This window comes from Papaver somniferum, chromosome 10 (genome assembly GCF_003573695.1).
Source record: "Papaver somniferum cultivar HN1 chromosome 10, ASM357369v1, whole genome shotgun sequence".
Taxonomy (NCBI): Eukaryota; Viridiplantae; Streptophyta; class Magnoliopsida; order Ranunculales; family Papaveraceae; genus Papaver; species Papaver somniferum.
Genome location: NC_039367.1, coordinates 116,945,208 through 116,966,269, shown reverse-complemented (window position 1 = coordinate 116,966,269; position 21,062 = coordinate 116,945,208).

Below are 21,062 nucleotides of genomic sequence, written 5' to 3'. Positions count from 1 at the left end.
GAACGAGCAAGTAGATTTGGCCAAAATATCAAGTGACGCGCAATCTGAAAAAGTTCTGGAAGTCTCCTGGAAGTTTACTATTTCGCCTTTTTCAGGATCTTAACGTGCTCAAAACTTAAAAAGCTTCTCTGCTAAAGCTTGGAAATTTTCCGGGCTTGAATTTGCGCATGCAGATCATCAAAATCCGACTCCGGACGAAGATTCTACAGCGTTTCTACTAAAAGGTTGGGTTCTGAATTTTCTGACGACAAAATTCGACTAAGTTTTCACATATTCACATGGGTTCTTATTCATTCATTTACAAGTCAGCACTTTTATACTTCTATGAAGAATGTACAGGATATATACTTACTTGACGAGTCTCCAAAGTGTCCAAGGGGTTGGAATTGTCCACATCAACGACAAGAGGAACATCACTTCCATCCGGATCCGAATCTTGGGAATTACCTCCATTCCCATTCCCAGAGGATGATTGAGTTCTAGAATTCTCCATCTCCATGAAGACATCCTCCTGTACACGTCCTTTACAATCAATATTTTCATCTATGAAGCACCCCATTTGAACATGTGAAGAAATACTTACAGTTTCTTCGTCACTCAAATCAGCGATTGCTTGTTCAATAGCAGAAAATTGAAGACCTTCAAGACTTGATGGAGTAAAATTCTGCAACAAAATTAACAACGTTGGCTTCATGATTCTAATGCTAATATCAATGAAAGTCACGGTGAGAAATATTGGGAACTCACCAAAGAACGAACTGGGGACTTCACGGTATTAGGTAACAGCTTATAACTTTTGTTCCTTCCTTCTCCGCCGTGAAAAACTTCTCCAATATCTGAAAAATCTGCATGGATTCGAGGTCTTACGCTACGACCGTCCTGTAAAGAATTCAATAACATGATCAGAATACAGTTATCATGGTTTCATAAAAGACATGTGGAGAACCTTACTTGAGAACATCCTGGAGATAATTTTCGTTTATCACCAGAAAGGTACTTCAGTCTTGGTCGACCAGAGATCATCTCAGCAGATGGAGGAATCTTCACTGGAGGCTGACTAACTGTCACGAATTCATGCAATCTCTCTAATTGTTGATGCCATAATTCTATATAACCTGGGGTTACATATGCAAATCTATCAACCAGGAAACCAGTAACTACTCCCTTTCACGTGAGTGTGATCTAAACGAGACGCAAGCTAATCAACTGATGGTTTCCTTCTCCGGATAGTTGGAACACATTGATCCATACCCATTTGTCGAGCCACCCTATCAATGTTTTATTCTTCTACGGCCCACTCTCCATGCATAAAGGATAACAAGTGACCAGGAGTACAACTCAACATGAAGGATCTCTCACCATCATTCAGGTTCACACCAGATTTTAGAGTCGTACTCTCTCCAGTATTGAAAGTCGTTGGTTGGGAAACATAATCAGCAACCGACACCCACGGATGAAAGTCTAACTCCGATTCTTCATCCAACATATCAATGAGGCGTGCTTTATACCGAGGCTGCTTTGTAGACCAACTCATGATTCGGGCATTATATTTCTCAGCGAAGATGTGATGGGCATCAGTATTTAGTCCTTGCAGCATATTACGTGGGATAGGCGCATAATTATTGAAGTGCTATCACATCAAAGCTTGAAGAAACATCGTGTTAACATAACACTCAATCTTCATGAAGCCATTCGACACGCTGGAATCTAACACCAAGGAGTCTAAGTTAGAATACAAGGAACCGAGGAATAAGCTACCTATTGGGAGTTGCTCACCTTGATCCATCTTAATAGCAAAAGGGATTACGAAAGGCTTCAACAAATGTCCACTGTCTTCGAATATGTATCTGGATAACCATAAGCATAAGAAAGCGGCAATAGGTAACATACCGGTGATGGGACTATCAGAAACTTCATCTCTTGCCCACCAACGTGTCAACCAATGGGCATAACCACCTTTACTACCAGACGCCTTGTTCTCTTCTTCCATCGCAGATGTCAGTCAAAAACCACTTTTTCCCCATCCGAAAGACCTCCAGAGAAATTACCTGTAATCGGGAGATGCATCAAAGCAGCCACATCTTCTAAGGTAACAGTCAATTCTCCCCATCTACATATGAAGGTGTGAGTGGGAACACACCAACGATCCAGCAAAGCCACGATACTTTTCACATCATGATTAATAGACAAGTCTCCCGAAGCTTGAATAGCTCTCGTCACTCGTGCCTGGCTGAGCATAGCCCTGACATGAGGGAAACCCAACATATGCCTCGCCCATCCAGAAATATTTTCCAAAGGGCGTCGAGAAAGCTTAAAATATATGGTCGATGCAAGGAAAATCCCTCGTTCGAGACAAAGCCTATTATCATCTTCGGGGTCACCAATTTCTTCTGAGTCACAGTCCTAGGGTTGATCAGAAGACGATATACTGGGGATTTGAGATATGCTTCAGCTCTTTTTGGATCCTCCTCAAAGAACGCGTCGTCTATATTAGGAATATTCTTCACGCCAGTGGGATCCTCCTCTTCCTCACCAATGGAGGTCTCGTCCATGCATGCATCATCCCTGGAGATGTCATCATCAGTATGCGATTCGTCCCTTGAAGTATCGTTGGCCGAGGAATTGGTCATTTTTGCTAAAACAACTGCAAAGTCCACATTACATTCTACTTCAATATGCTGTCCAGACATGAATCAAGGAAATACGGAAAAAATGGTAACTCTTACCTTTTGTACTTCCACTAACAATAGTGATAGTAACGGTAGAGTTAACACCTCACAATCGTTCGTCTCTTCGAAAACTGCAAAAACGAAGGAAACTTTATTAATTTCGAAACTGATTTTTCATAAAATCAAGGACACAATTTTCATAATGTGAACATTCACACAACTGACCTATGAAGTTCATAACAATACAATATTCTATCATAAATATATTGTCTATCTTTGAAGAATCCTCAAAACCCACGTTTTGATTTTTCGAAAAAAACGGCAATTAATGCAACTTGCATACATAATTTCTCAAGGATTTTATCTAACGAAAAAAACTCATGCAAATAAAATATATCATCATATTTTGCACAATATATGTCACGGATGCATATATATATATATATAAAACTATTTTTCCTTCGTATCGTCATTATTTGTGTTTAAAACGAAGGTTTATTTCAAAAAATATTGTGAAAGTTCACATCTCATACATATGATAAAGTTTTGTATTTACATGAAAGCTCATAAGAAATTTTTTATCACTGGACACGAGTTCATCATACATATTTTCCTCCGTGTCATCGTTATTTGTCTTTAAAAGGAAGGATTATTCCGATTTCATGAAAATTCACTTCTTTTATGATAGAACCTTGGTACACATGAAAGCTCATAAACTAAGTTTTATTAATGAACCTAGGTTCATATACTAAAAAAAAATCTCTCCTATAAATTCATCATGATCAAAACATGAACAACTCATGAAGGTCACAACATCAGCAAACATCAAAAAAAAAAAAAAAAAAAAACGCACCTGGTCGGTTTGGCCGGAAATCGGCCGGCGACAACGGCAACGACGGCGGCAGGTGGTGGTCCGGCAGCGACGGGAATTTTCTCCTGCAGGCGTGAAGGTGCAGATATGATGGAGAGCTGGTCGTGGGAAAAAAAGGATTAATCCCTTTTATATAAATTTTATTTCCAAAACCTAATTTTTTAAGGATTTCCTTATTGGGCCCGACCCGCGAATCCTAACCGACCACGAACTCGTCGTACAAACCAGCGGTTCAACACCAATTTATGCTCATCAAACGACGCTCCAATCATGACATTGAATCCTTCATCAAGTCGTGGTTTGCTCATGTTCTCTAAATCCGGTAACGTCTCAACTTACGACTAAGTTCAATTACTGGTATTATTATTTATGGCCGGAAAATCACCATTTAATGCTGACTGAGGAACACAGCTTTCCTCAATAAGCATGGGACTTAATGTAGATGGTGGATTTTCGACAAAGGCTAAAATCATAAACTCATAATTATACGAAGCTCTGATTCAGCAATCAGACGTGAGTATCGAGACACGGGTCTCTCATCGAATTCTCAACGGAGAGTACTTTCTCTCAGAGTACATGTAGATATGTAGATAACGACATATCTCATGAAAACTGAATACTTTCAGTGATTATTTCTATATAGTATCACGAGATGGACGGGCTCCTAGACAGCTTGCTCTGCTAGTATAGAGCGATAACGTCTTCAAGAACAAACAACAAGTTTACCCTGACTATATAAAGGATATGACTTACCGACAAGCTCATATCGGGATAACTAATGCTCCTAGATAGCTTGCTCTGCTAGTATAGAGCCACAAAGTTAATTATTCCTAATTAAGATAAATTCTGTCGTGACATTCACTACTGAATTCCCAGAATAATCTATTATTGCTCCTATTCCACGGTCAAATCCACGACTGGTCCCATGGAATGGAAATAAACAATTGTTCTGATTCTATGATCGAATCCACAGCTTGATCTCATAGAATAACAATAACTATATTATCTCATTACTCCGATTTCGTGATCGAATCCACAACTGGTCTCATAAATGGTAATAGATAAATCTTAATCACTCCGATTCTATGGTCGAATCTACGATCCCATGGAATGGTAATGCTCACTTTATTATTCTGAATTCGTAGTCGAATCCTCAACTGATCTTATGAATTAATAGTAAACATCTTATTGCTCAGTTTTGTGAATTATTCTCCACCGAATTCCACAATTAGTAATAAATAATCAACAACCGGGCGTCTGAGCTACCTCTAAGTAAGCCCCGATTCAAATGGTGAAGGTGTATTCAACGACGATACACTAACAGTCACCGCACGAACGAGTATTTCAAAAATACAACGAAACGATGAACCTATGCAAAATAGAGAAGAAAATAATAAATAATTAAAAATATTGACCAGGGTGCTGGGAGCACGAACACGACCGACCGTGTCGTGGTCAATCCCACGCCAGTTTTATATTTTTAATGCATTTTTATTATTTTCCACGATTTGATGAAAATTCTCTCATTTTATCAAATCTCCTTCGTCTCGAGGAAACTCCTCGGTTTCATGGTACTTCCATAAATCCATAAAAAATAATATAAAATCAAGGAAAGGAGTATGGGGCGTGACCATTAGACAACCGGCCATGCCTTGGTCCCAACCGGCCTCACACCCCACGGTTCCTTATTATTTTATTATTATTATAAAAGATGCCACTAAGGCTATATTGACGAAAAAAGAGTTAATTACAAAGATTTGGCAGGGAGTCGAGCAACAAGTTGTGCTCTCACACCTTTTTGAATAATAATACCTAATCTATGGAACAGAGAACTACCCAAGTTATTATTAACATCATGACTTGCCATACAGTTTTTCAAACGATTTACAAGGACGATAATGTCATCACCTAACTCACCTAAGGTTGAGAAGGCTAGAGCCCCAAATTCATATCCATGAGTCAGACATAGACTGGCGTATTTGTTACGTTTGCGAGTAATAGCTGCTGATATTGCATACCCTGGAGTGAAGGACCGATTCCCACCTTTAGAAAATGGTGAAACACATGTCACATCGAAACATGTATCTTTGCCATTCTCCCAATTGAAGACCATAATATCTGCTGGTTTAAGGGGTGTGTTCGTGTTGGAGGTAAGTCCTAACGAAGCTTCCTTCCTGGCTGCCACTCCGGCTTTATAACATAATTCCACAAAGAGGTCTCGTACCATATCATGTCTGTATTTCAGGCCCACTTCGCTTGCACAATGGATTGCGTGATCACCAAAACGATCCATTTCGCGTTTACAGCATGAGCATGTACTATTCTCCTCAAAAAGGGGGATACCCAGTCGGTATTGAAGCACTGATCTGAACTGACGTGGCCTGATGGACTGGTTAAGAGCTTGAATTGGAATAGCTTTTAAATAATCCTGTGCGTGTGGTTTTTTGTTACACTGCCATAAGATTGAGTCCCTCGTAGATAACGTGTAAGAAGTGCGTATATTCCTAGTGACTACTTCAAAATAACGACTCGCCAGTTTATGCATAGGCTGTGGGGTGAAATCGTTAATGTTAAAAGTAGCAGGGCATAAGTCACAGGTACTTACGTAATCATCTAATGCTTCTTGGAAGTTTGGACTCGGGTCTGCCGTACACTGAAGGATGGAGCTTTGGAGTTGTCTTGTTTGGAGGCATGATGCAATATAGCAATACTTGGTGGTATCAGCCATGGTGTATATTCCCAAACCTCCATCAGCAAATGGTAGAGTAGCGATCCTCTGCTGTAATGGACCGAAACCTGGTCCATCTCCTGTTATTAGATGCTGCAGGAAACGGATAAGGTGCTGATCGAACTGAAGTCGTGAACGCTGTAGTACACTTGGTCTGGTTGTTCGCATCGTGAAATAAAGCTTTGAGACACCAGCACAGTTGCGTAAGAGTAAGAGCTCGCTTTGTGGATCTTTAAGCCTTTTAATGCAGTCCATTAGATGTGTAGTCTTATCAATCCTGGCTGAGATGATATCACTGCAGTATTGGTTGTTTGTACTTACATGTCCACCTAATAGTTTTACTCCATCAACAGGTCTTCCAACAGCAGATGGGAACACACCATCTTCACAACATCTCGGGTCTGGTGTAGGCCAAAAAATTTCAGTCTTCCTAATGTTTAGGCATAATCCTCTTGCTGGACCATCTTGTTGTAAGATCTGCAGGCCTTTTGCAACTTCCAATGTGTCTCCGATTAGAGTGCCATCGTCTAGATACCACGCATGAAGATCCAGCTTGCAAGTGGAAGATATTTTGGTTACAAGAGGCTGGAGCACCAGGGAGAAAAGCAATGGACCTAGGGGATCTCCCTGTTGAACGCCTTGTGCATAAAAACAAGATGGATTCGTTGTAGTACAGTTTTGCTGGCTGTGCATAATAAAACTCGACCCATTTCGAGATGCTTGGACATCTGATACACACCTCGTTGAGCATGGCAGTTCTGTCGACAATGTTGAATGCATTAGTGAAGTCGATCAGTAACATTGTTGTGGTGTTTTGATCTCCTTTAAGCTCTAACAATCTGTTGACAGAATGTACGATGCCTTCACCTCCGCAGGGGATTCCTACCCCAAACTGGTGATTGCCTAGATAACCTGTCATGTCTTTGAGTACAGATGTTGCTGCTAGTTTCGAGCATAATCTTCGCCAGATCGTTCCAACAGCGATTGGCCGTAGACCACCACCAGGTTTGAGCAGAGGTGTCAGTGGTGCGCTGGCGATGTATTCTCCCAGAGTGGACGGTCATTTGCCAGCAAGCCAGAGATTGATGACACCGGTAATGGACACAAGGAGTTCATCAGCCACTGCTGCTGCCGCTCCACTGGTTGCATCTAGTAAATGCTGAGCTCGAAGTCCGTCTCGACCACATGAGGTGCCTTTTGGGAAACTTCTCAGAGCTTTAATCACTTCATGTACATTTACAGACACAGCATCTGCATTAGGATTGTCAGTTGGGATGATAGGGGCCCTTGCTTGTGGGTGTTTAAGCTGTAGTTCGAGGAGAGTATCTGTATTGGATTCAGCAACCCCACTAGAAGATAGAATACGTATTGCAGCAGTGTAATGTCCTTGGCTCAGTTTCTTCATGCATGCTTCTGTGTTGGTTTTAGGCTTTTTCTTCTTTGCAGGCTTGCGTCTCTGCTGCAGCGTTTCTTGTTCTTTGATCTTATCTAGTAGGCGCTGAATAATAGAGATACACCCACCTGGTTGGCTCCATTCTGTCAGGGATTGATTGATAGCAGCAATTTGGAGTTTCTTACGTGTTCCGGACCTTTCTTCAGTTGCATTGGTTGGCATGTACAGATTAAGTGTACAGATTGGAAGTAATAATAGTTGTAACCATGCCGATAGGTCGTGGTATTTGTTAAGAACTCTGTCTAATGCTGTCTTGAGAACCCTAGAAAAATGCAGTCTGCATGGTGGTGGAATGCATGCTGTTGTAGTTATCCGCTTCTGGTAGACTAAGTTTAAAAGTTCTAGAGATAATCCATGTGTTTCGTTTGTTACAGGGGTTGTAGAAGAGGATGCTCCAATCTCTTCAGTTCCAGGGGATGCAGCCACAGGTTTAACAATCCCGTATATTAGAATATCATTGTTGGGTCTGGTAAGGATGTTTCCATTATGTGGACGGCATGGTCTTTTCCAAGATTGTATCTTCATGCATTCTCCACACAACCACATCTGTAACTGAACCAAAAGTCGTTCCCATGCAATATAAACAGGTTCATGGGTTCTGATACGTTCTTTGCAAATAAGAATATTGCTTGAGGAGTGCCAGTGTAGATCACGAATGTGTCTTAGGATTGATGTCTTGGCATAACCTCTGCCATTAACACCATCTTGGCATTCTTCGAAATTCTTGTAAGGGCAGTGAACCAGCATGTCATCAATATGTTCTTCGTAAGAGAAGGAGTGATCACTAATGGGGACATTATCTTCAGTTTCATAATCCTGTGGGCTAGGGTTTCTTCGTGTTCTAGGCATTACAGAAACTCAGGTAACTGCCGTAACTGCTAAAAAGATGGCGGTGGTATTTTTATTATTTCTCTAATTTCATGAAAAAACTCCTTGATTTCATGGTATTTTTGCACAAATCATCATATAATAATAAATAAAATAAAATAATGAAAAACTTGTGGGACCGGGCCACTAGCCGGCCATGCCCTAGCCGGTCCTACACGCCCTTTGCTTTATTATTTTATTATTATCCTATTTTTCCTTGAATTCATCAAATTCCTTGATTTTATGGTATTTCTCTCACATTAGGAAAAATTCCCTCAAATCATGAAAAAATACCTAAAAATATTAAAAAATTATGAAAAACTCGTGGGACCGGTCCATCGCCGGCCGGCCATGCCTCCATGGTCCCACACGCCCGTGTTTTTTATTATTTTAATATTTTGCTTCCATGAACTCATGAAAACTCCTTCAATTCATGGAAACTCCCTAAATTCATCAAATTTCTCAAAATTCATGAATTTTTCATAAAATCATCAAAAATATTATAAAAATAAGGAAAAGGCACCACGGGACCGTGGTCACGACCGGACGACCATGCCTTGTCCACGGCGGTCCCACGCCTCCTCATTCCTTATTTTATAATTATTTTTCATCATCTCATGGTGTTTTCCTCAGTTTCGTCGAAACCCTAATTTTGGCAGATTTTCTCGAATGGATGCTCAATTGCACGCCAAAAAATATCAAAATTCTGCGGAATGAGACGCGGACGCCTTGGGGACACGAGCACGCTATCTTGACCGACCAAGATTGGCTCTTTGGCTCACGGAAGCCGGTCCCATCAATTTTTACAGTTTTGACCTAATTTGCACAATTGCTCGTATTGGGTCCAAAACTCTTCCAAACACTTTGGATTTTCATGAAGCGATCGTCAGGCGGTCACGTGACAACCCAAGGCCGGTTTCATGACCCCATGGTCGGTTCCTCGCCTCGTCGTAATTAATTAGGTTTTCTCACCTAAGGCTCAGACAAGTATTTTGAATAAATGATTAAGCTAGCATTTAATCATTCTTCCACCAACAAATCGTCAACTCTTCAGGATTTCTTCGTATTTGCTCACGTGAGCATATGTACACTACATTTTTGATCCACGGTCCCGTGTAGTCGCTCCCTCCTTCGTCCCATGGTTAAACTTCTGACGAACCATGAATTGATCATCAATTGATCAAATTAGGGTTTCTGAATCCAAGGATTATCATTCCAGATTCCAACCTTAATAATTTTACGACGGCCTCATGGTCATTAATTTTATTAATTATGCTCGATTCTACATTTGGTACGCTGCCAATAAGCCATCAGATGAGCAACACATGCTCAGACGATCAAATATTCAACAATTCATCACATGAGCAACACTTGCTCAGATGATAAATATTTGCTCAAACCAAGGAATATTGGTTAAACAATCAATATTCAACGATCCATCGAATGAGCAATACTTGCTCACTTCATCATAAAAACTATACCTTTGTCTCATGACATGTTCAACTCATGAGTTTCAGAACATCATGTTCAACTCAGCAACTACATGGACTCATCGTCCCATCAAACCACGAAGTCATTAATTGACTAACATACCACGAGACGTCAATCGTGTCACTTGGGGGATATCACTTAGGGTTTTGGTCTGGCGGTCTATGGCACGTGTGTTCAAACACACGATGGAATGTGAGCAAGTCGTGCAATCAGTTGAAGGAATTCACGAGGTAGTGGGTGGAAAATCGACCAAGTCTCCACACGTTGAGCAACTAGTTTCAAACACGATCTCCACTTCCCACTCCTTGATTCCATCAACTGTCACACTTCATGGAATCATGGTGTCTAAAATTCCAGCAATATAAATAAGTCTCTGAATCATGATTGAATTATCGGCATCATCAGTATTATCAATCTCACGTCAAACTGACAACACGAGATCATCAACTCATCAATTGAGCAACTACTCTCAATTGAGCAATTTCAATCACTCAGAGCTTATCATATTCAGAATACACACACCCACAATCTTTGATTGATTCCACACATTTCTCAGCTTTCCTCCTACAGATCAACCCATCCGTTCTTGTGACCGAATTTACTCTGGAACGGTCATTGTCTTGATTTAGGTCGAAGTACTACATATTGATCTCTCGAATCTAAAGCACCCCCTTTGCAGCAGTGCATCTGTGTGAGGTTTAACATTTCGCTCGGTTCGAGGAGTCTCCTCCGTACGGTCGTCTCCTCAATTCCTTAAAAACCAGCAAATCGTTTTTCCCCATCTACACCTGTCCATGATGGTATCGTAATCCTTGACTTTGATGCGGACGAACCGGGACATCCTTAAGAAGTAGCTGGAAAGGCTCATGGGGAAGACGTCGACACGATTTACAAAACTGAAATAACTTCTGGAGTGGACGTCGAAACTGCTGTCAGGGGTGTTGACGCAAACGCTGAGGATGCCGTCAAGGCGGACGAGGAGACAGAGGCAATGTATGCCGGAGCAACTGGAGAAGATACGGAAACATACGCTGGGACTGCTGTTGAAGCAAACGCCGGACATGAAGTGGAAGCTGCTGCTATGGTAGCTTCTGGATGGGACGCTGTGGTTGCTGCTGCTGAGGCGGCTTCTGGATGGAACGCCGAGGTTGCTGCTGCCGAGGCGGCGTTTGGATGAAACGTTTGCTGTCATAAAGCGTGCTGGGGAGAGTGCTTGAAGAAGCTCCGATGAAGGTGCTCTTGATCCAGGCGTCTGCCGTTAACGACCAATTTTTTTACTTTTGCTATTTCTTCTTAACGTGTAGCCTCTTTTGACTTTCCAGAAGTTTGCTTTTACTTTCTTGCTTTAATGGTGGAGTTAGGGTTTCGTCAAGTAACATTCCATCATTCAGCCTTTATGGTTTCACATCTTTGAATGAATTAATAAAACCTTCATACTGTTTCTGAGATTTGGAGCCGAATATTCTTGAAGAAGATATATGTTCTACCGCCCGATGATCGTATTCCTTGCATATTTCCTTCTTGAGTATTTTTGAATAGGTATTTTTGTGGTGGTTTGATTTCTCAGGTTTTCAATTGACGGATAATAACTCTGTGAGAGTTTTAGGTTTACTTGATATTTTTCCTTTAAGGGGAAAACTTTTCAAGGAAAGATGTTCTTTAATTGGAATTGAAAATTATACTCATGAATGCAAGCAGTGCAATCATTTTTAAGGAGTTACAAACATTGCATGAAACGGAAAATGCTGAAAGAAATGCTGAAGGAGAACGCTGGAGGTGAAGGTAGCACAGCGTTTTAGGTATTGAAGGGTTTGGGACATCGTGAGTGAATCATGACACCTTCCAATTTGTCGGTATTGATGAGCTTGCAGTAACCACCAAAGATAACATCTGCCACCAGATATGGCTCGTTTTCCTTTTCTTTAGGCGGATCGGGTCTAGTGGCCATCTTTACTGTTATGTTCCCAACTTGAAACGAGGTCATTCTTGACTACTACATCTCCAATTTTAAATGGGTTGGAGAGTTGCGCAACCACTTGATTGAAATCGTCATGTTTGGCTGTGACAACTTCCAAATTTTTGACAAAGTACTTGAAAGGCCCAACATCCCATTCACATCTCTTAATGACGCCTGGGTTGGTAATCATACCGAGTCCCCATGCTTGGCCGAGAGGAGAGGTGACTGGGTGCAAAAAGATTTGTTTAACCAGACTTACTTGTGTTCGGAATCTGCGGATGAACGTCGACGGGATTTCTCCAGGCAATTGAGTTACATTGGTAAGTTGTTGATATGGCAGCATGTAATCTTCAAAGTTGTACGGCTTGTTGGAAATTCTTTTGGGTATCGACATCGGCAGAGGGGATACCCCTAACTTCGCTTTGTTACCGTGTACCCACGTGCGCCCCAGAATCATGTCGTAGCTTGAGAGTTCTTTGACAATGTAGAATTTCCCATGTGTTAGAGTGTCTCCCACCTTGATTTCAAGATTGATGTAGCCATACGCGTCTATCGCCTCTCCTTCCAAGTTTCTGACCATGGTTGGGGAATGGGTAGCCTCCTGCTTCAAAACTCCCGCAACTCTCAGAGTTTTGATGGTAATGATGTTGAAGTCAGACGCCACGTCGATGAATGTGTTATCGAGCTTGGCGTTCCTCAAATGAACCGTGGTCAGCAGTCCCCAGTTGTATTTTCCAGCATCGCTTCCTGGGAGAGTTTGGGGTTCTGGTGTGGTTTCTTCAGTAGGAAAGAGTCGCTTGCCCGATACAACACGATTAAGGGTTGTGAAGATGTCTTGACGCTGTGCCTTGGAGAGGTAGAGAATTTTTCATACATGTTGCATCGTGGACTGCACATTTTCGTGTACGGAGTCCCCAGAGACCATGAAACTCCTGACTGGAAGTGGACCTATGTGAACTCTTTCAGTGTCTAGTCGAAGCTCCCCTGCTTCTATCTTTTCTTTGAAGATATGCTTCAGCTTGTTGCAGTCAGTGGTCGGGTGGTGGACAAATCTGTGGTAACGACAATATTTGTGGTTCGCCATTTCTTCTTCGGTTGGTGGGCGCCTGATAGGAGGTAGCCTGATGGCTTCATCTTGGATCCATGCTTCCAAGAGTTCAATCACTTCTTCGATTGGGAACGGGAAATCCAAGTTTCTCCATCATCTTGATGTCGTATGGGAGCTTTAGCTGTGGTCTTCCGTGAAGGAGATGCCTGTCGTGCTGGCGCTGCGCGCTTGGATGGTTGTTCTGCTGTTGGAGCCTTCCTTTTTCCTCATTAGTCTACCACGCTCACAGAGGAGGGACCAATGTTGTATTGCTTATTGATGAGGCGTATATTTCCTCGAGTTTCGTGTGCGTCTTCGCTTCTAGTTGGTCTGGTTCTTTCCAACAACGCTGGTGCTGTTGTGGCTGACCGTTTTGCGGCTTCATGAAGCTCAGAGAATTCTGGAATCGCAGATTCTCTAGTAAGGTGCGGTAGATGGGAGTCATTCCATTGATAGAGGAGTCCACCAATTGTTGTTCGGTCACATTTGGGTCATGACAATCGAGCGCTTGAATTATGAACCTTTTGACAAAATCATTTGGATGTTCGTTGTTTCGTTGAAACATCCTTCCTAGATCTGAGAAGATAATTTGCTCAGACACAAAGAAGTATTTCTTGTAGAAAGCAGCAACCATGTCAGACCATTTGGAGATGTTGCCTGGCGTAATGTTGTTGTACCATGTGTATGCTCTTCCAGTAAGTGATTTCGAAAATTCACTCAAACGGAGAACGTGATTATATTCGTGTTCCCCCAGGGACTCCAAGAATCGAGATACATGTTCACACGCATTGCCGGTACCGTCGTAGAGAGAGAATTGAGGGGAAGAGTACCCCCTTGGAAGAGGAATTCTTTGTACTTCAGGAGGATACAGGGGTTGATGCTGATGCATGTCCATGAAGTCGCTTTTGTCTCGGTTTCGGAGAAGTCGTTCCAAATCTTCTCTCGTGACAAAATTTGGCGGTTGATTTCTTTCAGCTGAAGTTCCAGGGTGAGTCTCTTCATCTACAAAAGTGTTCCCTGTTGAGGTGCTAGCGCCAGGGGTATTGGATGTGTTCCTCATTGGCTCTGGATGGAGTGATTCTTGTGGTAGCCGCTCTGTCAGTGTCCTGAGAAAAGCAAGAATCTCCTTCTGGGTTGAGGCCATGTATGTTTGGGCCCTGGAGAGAACCTCCTGCCTTTCCATCAAATCAGCAATAGTAATGTAGGGTCGGCTCCCTATGGCTCCTCCGGTTTCTCGTCCAGACGGCGGAGTAGCTGCAGTTCTGGTAACAGTTGGAGGTGTCATACTTGATGAAACATTGGGAGCGGCGGCAGGAGCTCTGGCTCTGGTGATTGGAGGTGTAACACCTGAAGGAGCATTTTCCGCGGCAGAGGCTCTGGCTCTTGTGATTGGAGGTATAACACCTGAAGGAACATTCTCCATGTTGCTGATGTTGACAGATGGCGTATTAGCACCACTGGGAGAAATGATAACACCGAGAATAATTTCGGCGCCAGTGTTCTCGGGGTTTGTTGCTGATCCTGACCTGAGTTCTACCATCTTTAGACCGGGGTTGAAAAAATGAAATCGGGAATTGGAAATTGATATTGTAACCGAGAGATTAATCTCCCACTGTGGTCGCCAATTGTTTGTGGGTGAAAACCGTTTCTGCTGATTTCGGTAATTTCGTGTGAGTGCGGGTGAGAAACAAATCTAAACCCAAAACAATGTACTGTACGGGAGTACTTTTGATTCGAGAGATCAATCTGTACAATCTTGGCATAAACCAAGAAATGGCCGTTCCAGGCTTGCTTCGATCACAAAGTGAAGGAGAAGGGTTGATCTTAGGGAGGGAAGCGAAGAAAGTATTGAGGCCAGAATAGTTGATTCTGGAAGTATGGGTGGTTTGCGACTTGTATCCGAAAGTTGAACTGGCGAGCTGAATGGAAATATACCTGGTGATTTCTAGATGTGTATTGTTCTCCTGACCAAAAACTTGTTGTTTGGTGGAAATAGGTGAAACCTATTTATACAAGTTGTAATAAAACGTAACCTGGCCTCGTAAGAAGTGGAAGCGGTTGAGTGGTGGAAAAGTGGTAACGGGTAACGCCTGGATGATGTTTCCATAATGAAGATGCGTTTCACCACTTATTTATTTCCATTACTAACCGCCTCACTCTTATGACACTTTCTTGTAACGGGCGTATTGCACGCCACACGCTGTAAACCGCCATACCAATACCCTGATGAGCATCCCCCAGTTTGTGACATGTTTTGATGTCTCGAGAGTTTTTATTGGAAAACGTGTAGCATGTTGCTATGTACGGAAAGTTAAGATAGAGAGGCTTGTCGGTTTAGTGACGACCTTCAACGGCCGAGATTTTGCATCTCAGGAGGAAGGGTAGCCGTTGATCGCGGCTACCTTCCATTTGGCGTCCAGTGGCGTGGACGTGGTGCTGGCATGGCTTGCACATGCCTTTGGCGTCGCCAAATTAGAGGTTGACACAAACCATGGAATTTGGCATTGCGGCCAAAAGTTTCCACAAGCTTGGTGGCAAACTTGTACGGCTGAGATCCACACCTCTGGAGGAAGGGTGCCATTGATTATGGATACCTTCCGTTGGTGGCCAGAGGCGTGGTAGCATGACTGGCATGCACGTCTGGCATGTGCGGGATGCGCGTGCGGCATGCTGGCGTTTTTTGGGAAGCTAACGCGTTTTTGGGAAACTGGCGTGTTTTGGGAAGCCAACTTAGTATGGCGACCTCTTTGAGGCCGTGGCTGGTTTGAAGCGACCTGATTGGTCGATGGGAAGAGGGTCGGCATGCTAGGGCGCGGCCGCGCTTTTAGCGCGCTGTGGCGGATTTGGTTGCCTAGCTTGTTTAAGCATGGTTCCGACCAACGGGGTCCAGAATACTGCGCGGGGCGCGAAACCCTCATTTGCAAATTAGTTGGGTTTATGAGTTCTTTGCGAGTTATCACAATAATTAGATGGATTTTGTATGCTTCCACACAAAATCTTTATCTACAGAATGCAATGTGCTTTCTGTCTGAGCATTTCGTGCAATGGCCTTAACTTTGGTACTTGGAGGTTCATGCTACTCCGCTGCGAGTGAACATAAATCCGTCATGCCATACCGATTAAGGGTTCTGCTGGGGAACATAGCACAAGAAAGTACTCAGTGAGTCTCGTATTGGCGAGGTGCCGAAATTTACAGAGTGTTATGGATAAAAGTGTATTGAGCGGCTCAATAAATATGTCGGTTGTGAGGTTAGTACTCGCAGCACCGCTTCCGTGCAGAGTGTCGTCACATCTGATGCAAGGTTTTACGATTTTACCCTAAGCTAAAAACTACCATTAACAGTGATTTTTAGATATCAATATCTTGTCTCAAATTTGAGAAACAAACCTAACAGTTCAAAAATAAAAGGTTCTCAAATATGTAAGAATGTTGTAACTTCTAAGGGAAGAAAATTCGACAACCGAAAATTGATAACCTAACTTGGTTATCATAAACATGAATCCTTATTTCTTTACCCTCAAAAAGTAAACTGTAAGGATATGTATGTAAATATTTTAATAAAAATACTTCTAAATAAATTTTCGGTCAAGAAAATTAAATGAAATAATATTCTCAAAGATTGTGAGAAAAACTTCTCTTATTAATAAAGAGGAAAGGTTTTACATTTCATTTTATAGAGATATGACAGAATGTCTACCTCTAGCTGCAACTCTCGCAAAGTTGAAAAAGTCTTGACCATATTGTTTCCTAACAAGAAACTTCGTCTTGAATCTTCATATGGTGATTCAGACTCATCTCCAGAATTTCATCAAGATGTTCATAATGAAGAGGTTTCCTCTCTTAATGATAATATTCTCAAGAATATTTCACTAAAATTAGATCTAATCTTATGTGAAGTAAGGAACATGAAAAAGGATTTGTGAAAGGAAGTAAAGGAAATCAATGACAATGTTATTAGTCTTGAATCAAGATTAGTAATCATAGAAGATGATTGGAATCCTGTGAAATCTTATGATCTGACTCCAAAAACATCCCAGAAACTCTAAAGGAGTAAAATTAGAGTCTTATATCAAGAAAAATAGACATCAGTTTTTGGTTTATTTCGATTATTGTATAAGTTCTATTTTTGAATAAAAACTATCATTATTTATGAATAAAATAATTATTTTATAATTTTTCTTGTGATAGTTTCCGATTATATAGCCTGTGCATGAATGTCTATATTTTTGCTATGTGTTTTGGTTTATGGGATGTCTTATTTCGGTTTTCATTAACTTTAATATTCGATCTCATATGATGTGAAACCTTATGGTTTGTGTGCCTTTTTGATTTAGCGGGATTAAGTTCTAGCTCATGTTGGTAGGCTTTATCAAAGGATCATAAAGTGTTCCGATTGAAACTCATATGTGAAAAGTCATAATATGCTGAATCAATTTGTGTTGTGTTTAGCATAACATATGTGTTTCGGGTTTTCAACTTTTGTTATTGGCACGCGTTAGTTAAAAACTGTTTCAACCTTTCTCTGGTAAAGGTTGCTTTAATTGTTGTTCTTTTGTTCTTGCGAGAGGATTACAACATACTGGGAGAGAGTTCTTATTTGAACTTGCGCTAAATGATATATCTTTCTGGGGAGAAGAGGATGCGGAATCTGAGGTAACGAATTTGTTAGTTAATCGTTTTCCTGTTTAAGAAAAGCCTGTTTATATTGCATATATTTTGCTTTTTCTTAACAAAATTTCGGAACAATTGATATATTCCATTATGATGTATATGGATGTGTGTGTGTGTGATTCAATTTTTTCTGGTGAAGAAAAACTGTGTCAAATTTATTTGGCTTATTGTTTGGTATCTCCTTTATTGTTGGGTATCAACTGTTTTTTTCTTAACAAAATTTCGGTGCCATTGCGGTGCTATAATGTCTATGTTTGTTTCAATTGCTTCCGGTTAAGAAAATAATTATGCAAGTCAATTTATTTTGGTTTGTATGTATTGTTTATGGCTTAACAAAATACGGGATCATTTGTTTAGTCCAATTTGATTCCGGATAAGAGAAACTAAGTTAATTCTGATCTTAGTTAGACTTATCAAATTGAAGGATTCGTTTATTCAAGTCTAATCGAATGCCTTGACAAGAAAAACCAGTTAACTAACCTAGTGTAAGGACCCTCAAGCTCGTCAACGTTATTAGACCAGTCAAGAGACGATTTAACCGCTAATGACTCGATTAGTTAATTAGATTTTAATTAATAGAAATTAATCTAACAATAATCTAGATACATAACTAATATCTTTAGATAGGTATCGAAAAGTTATGCGAGATGGACTACTCGAACGTGTCATTCGGATACCAGGCGAAGAAGAAATCATCGGAATAGTGAGAAGGGAAAAATAGTCTGTTGGCTATTAGACCGACTGAGGATGCCCTTATCCAATTCAGAGGGTGTCCCATAAATTACCTTTGGTCTTATCTAGACCTAACCGATAAGACAAACTCATTTTCTCTTCCTTTCTTCTTCTTTCTTCTTCTTCTTCTTCTTCTTCTTCTGTTCTTCTCCTTTTCTCTCTGGCGATTTTGAGAGATGATTCTAAGGACATGAAATTGAAGAGAAACTTAGGGTAAAACTTTAAGAGTTGATTTTTGGTGGTGGTGTAGATTCGAGAAACGAATTCAAACTCAAACAGAAAAGGTAAATCAGGGATTAAAATTAAGGTTTCTAATTTATTGAATTTTCTTTATGAAAGTGTTATGATTTGATAGATTATAGGTGGGTTTGATCTTAATTGTGTTGTAGATGATTGTATATATATTAATTTTAGTTTTTTTTAGAAAAAAAGTGAATCTCAGGTTAGGATTGGGTGATGTTAATTAAATGAAGAAAATGAACTAACAGTGGTGATTTGAAAAAGAGTTGATGTTGTTTCAAGCTAGAGTTAGTGATTGAATTGGGTCATTTATTTAGACTCTTCAAGAAAGAAATTAGAATTAGGGATTTCAATGGAATTCTGAAATTGAGAAAGAACAATGTAATCAAGAGAACTGTTGTTGATGAAACTCATGTAGCAGGTGAAGCTATTAGTTAGTGGACTTGAATTACAAGACTGCTGACTTGAGAAGCATGGACTTGAGAAGACTGAGACTTTGTAGGGGGAGTGAAACTGTAATGGTGATTGCAGGGTGTTGGAGTTGCTTGCTGTAGTATGAAGTAGCAGTTGCAGTTGACATGGAGATGAATTTGGATTTGAAGGGGTTAGTTAATACAGTGAGAGAGTTATTGGTGAGATTAGATGAATGTATTAGGGGATATATGAGTTGGATCAAGAAGAGTGAGTAACTGTTATGGAAAATTGAAATGGATTTGCAGATGTAGATGATTGTACTGAGATACAAGTTATAGTGGTGTTGTTGAAGTTGCAGGGATATCAGTGGCTGGTGGAAGTTATATGTGGAGTTCTTAAGTATGATTTGGTGCCAGAGATATGGGAAATCAATGTGTCAGTGGTTGTGGTTTTGCCTGTGGAATGGAGTTGTGTAGATAGTAATTTTGAACCTGAGTTGAACTGAAGAGATGGTGTTAGTACTGAAATAGTTTGCAGGTGAAGTTGTAGATGATTTATATATGAAGTGGTAATGGAATCGATTGAGAATCAAGAATGAGAGATAAGTGTTAGTGCATTGCTCGGTCGAACTCGCATGTGTTTCTATCTCAAGCATGTTTGTCAATGTTAGTGATCAAAACTATAAGTCTTGATTTCTAGTCTACTATAACTAAGGTATCGGGCTAGGATAAAAAGTGTAGTTGAGCTCAAGAACTCCATGACAATCATCATACAAGACGAAGGACTACTCAAGGAACCGGTGGATCTTCATCGACTAAAAGGTATGTGGAGACTTGAACTTATCTATCACTCAAAAGTCTATTTATCTCCTATCTTGAGACAAAAGTCGTTTTGCTATATAAACTTAGATTATACACATTTACTATTTCGAGCCGAGTTTATCTCGCCTATCTATTTATCGAAATATATGTTGGTAAGCTTTCGCTTTAGCCAAGTTCATCTTTACCTAGTAACTAAAGTCATGACAAGTTTCAATCACTTTGAAAATTGCTTACTTTGACGAAAAATAATTTGTGAATAACAACGTCCTCTAAGAATGTTTCAATGATTGAAATGAGAGTTTAGATTATATAACCATTGGAGGATATAAGCATTGTTGTGGAAACACATATATGTATAAGTCCTTATTCCTTGAACCAAAGTTTGCGAAATTTGTTGATCAAGAAAACCGGAATGGTGGCGTGAGCCAAGTCCGCGAACTCAGTCCACGAACTGGCGGAAGTTCTCGACCCGAGAAATTCTGTTGGAGTTTGTGAACTCCGTCCGGTAACTTAAGTCCGCGAACCCAGTCTGCGAACTTGAGTAGGTTATATCTAAAAACGATGTTTGTGAACTTATTCTTATATAAACTAAGGAATGCAAATTGCAAATCGTGGCTATATAGTTCATGAACCGATTCGAGTGAATCAAATCGTTTTTGCTTCGATTGTGTCTTGTGTAGTTACATAAGATTTCCTTGCAATTAAACAACTCTCTAACTAGTTCATTTGAGTCACTTGAACTAGTTATGGTGAAGAAGAATATGGTTGATATGAAAGTGATCATATGGCTAACCATTTGGTTGAATATTATTGAACCAACAAATGTACAAGTTTGGGTACGGTTACACAAGCCTAGAAACGTGCATTTCATTTGTGTGTAACAAGCTAGTTTTCGATCTAACGGTTGAAAGATATTAGCTTGAATATAATCAGGTTTTCATATAACGGTGAATATTGAATGCTCTGTTACCAAGCTAACATTGATTGCAAACCCTGATTTGAAAGACTATATAAGGGAGAACTCTAGCAACTAGGAAACCTAATACCCACACCTTCTGTG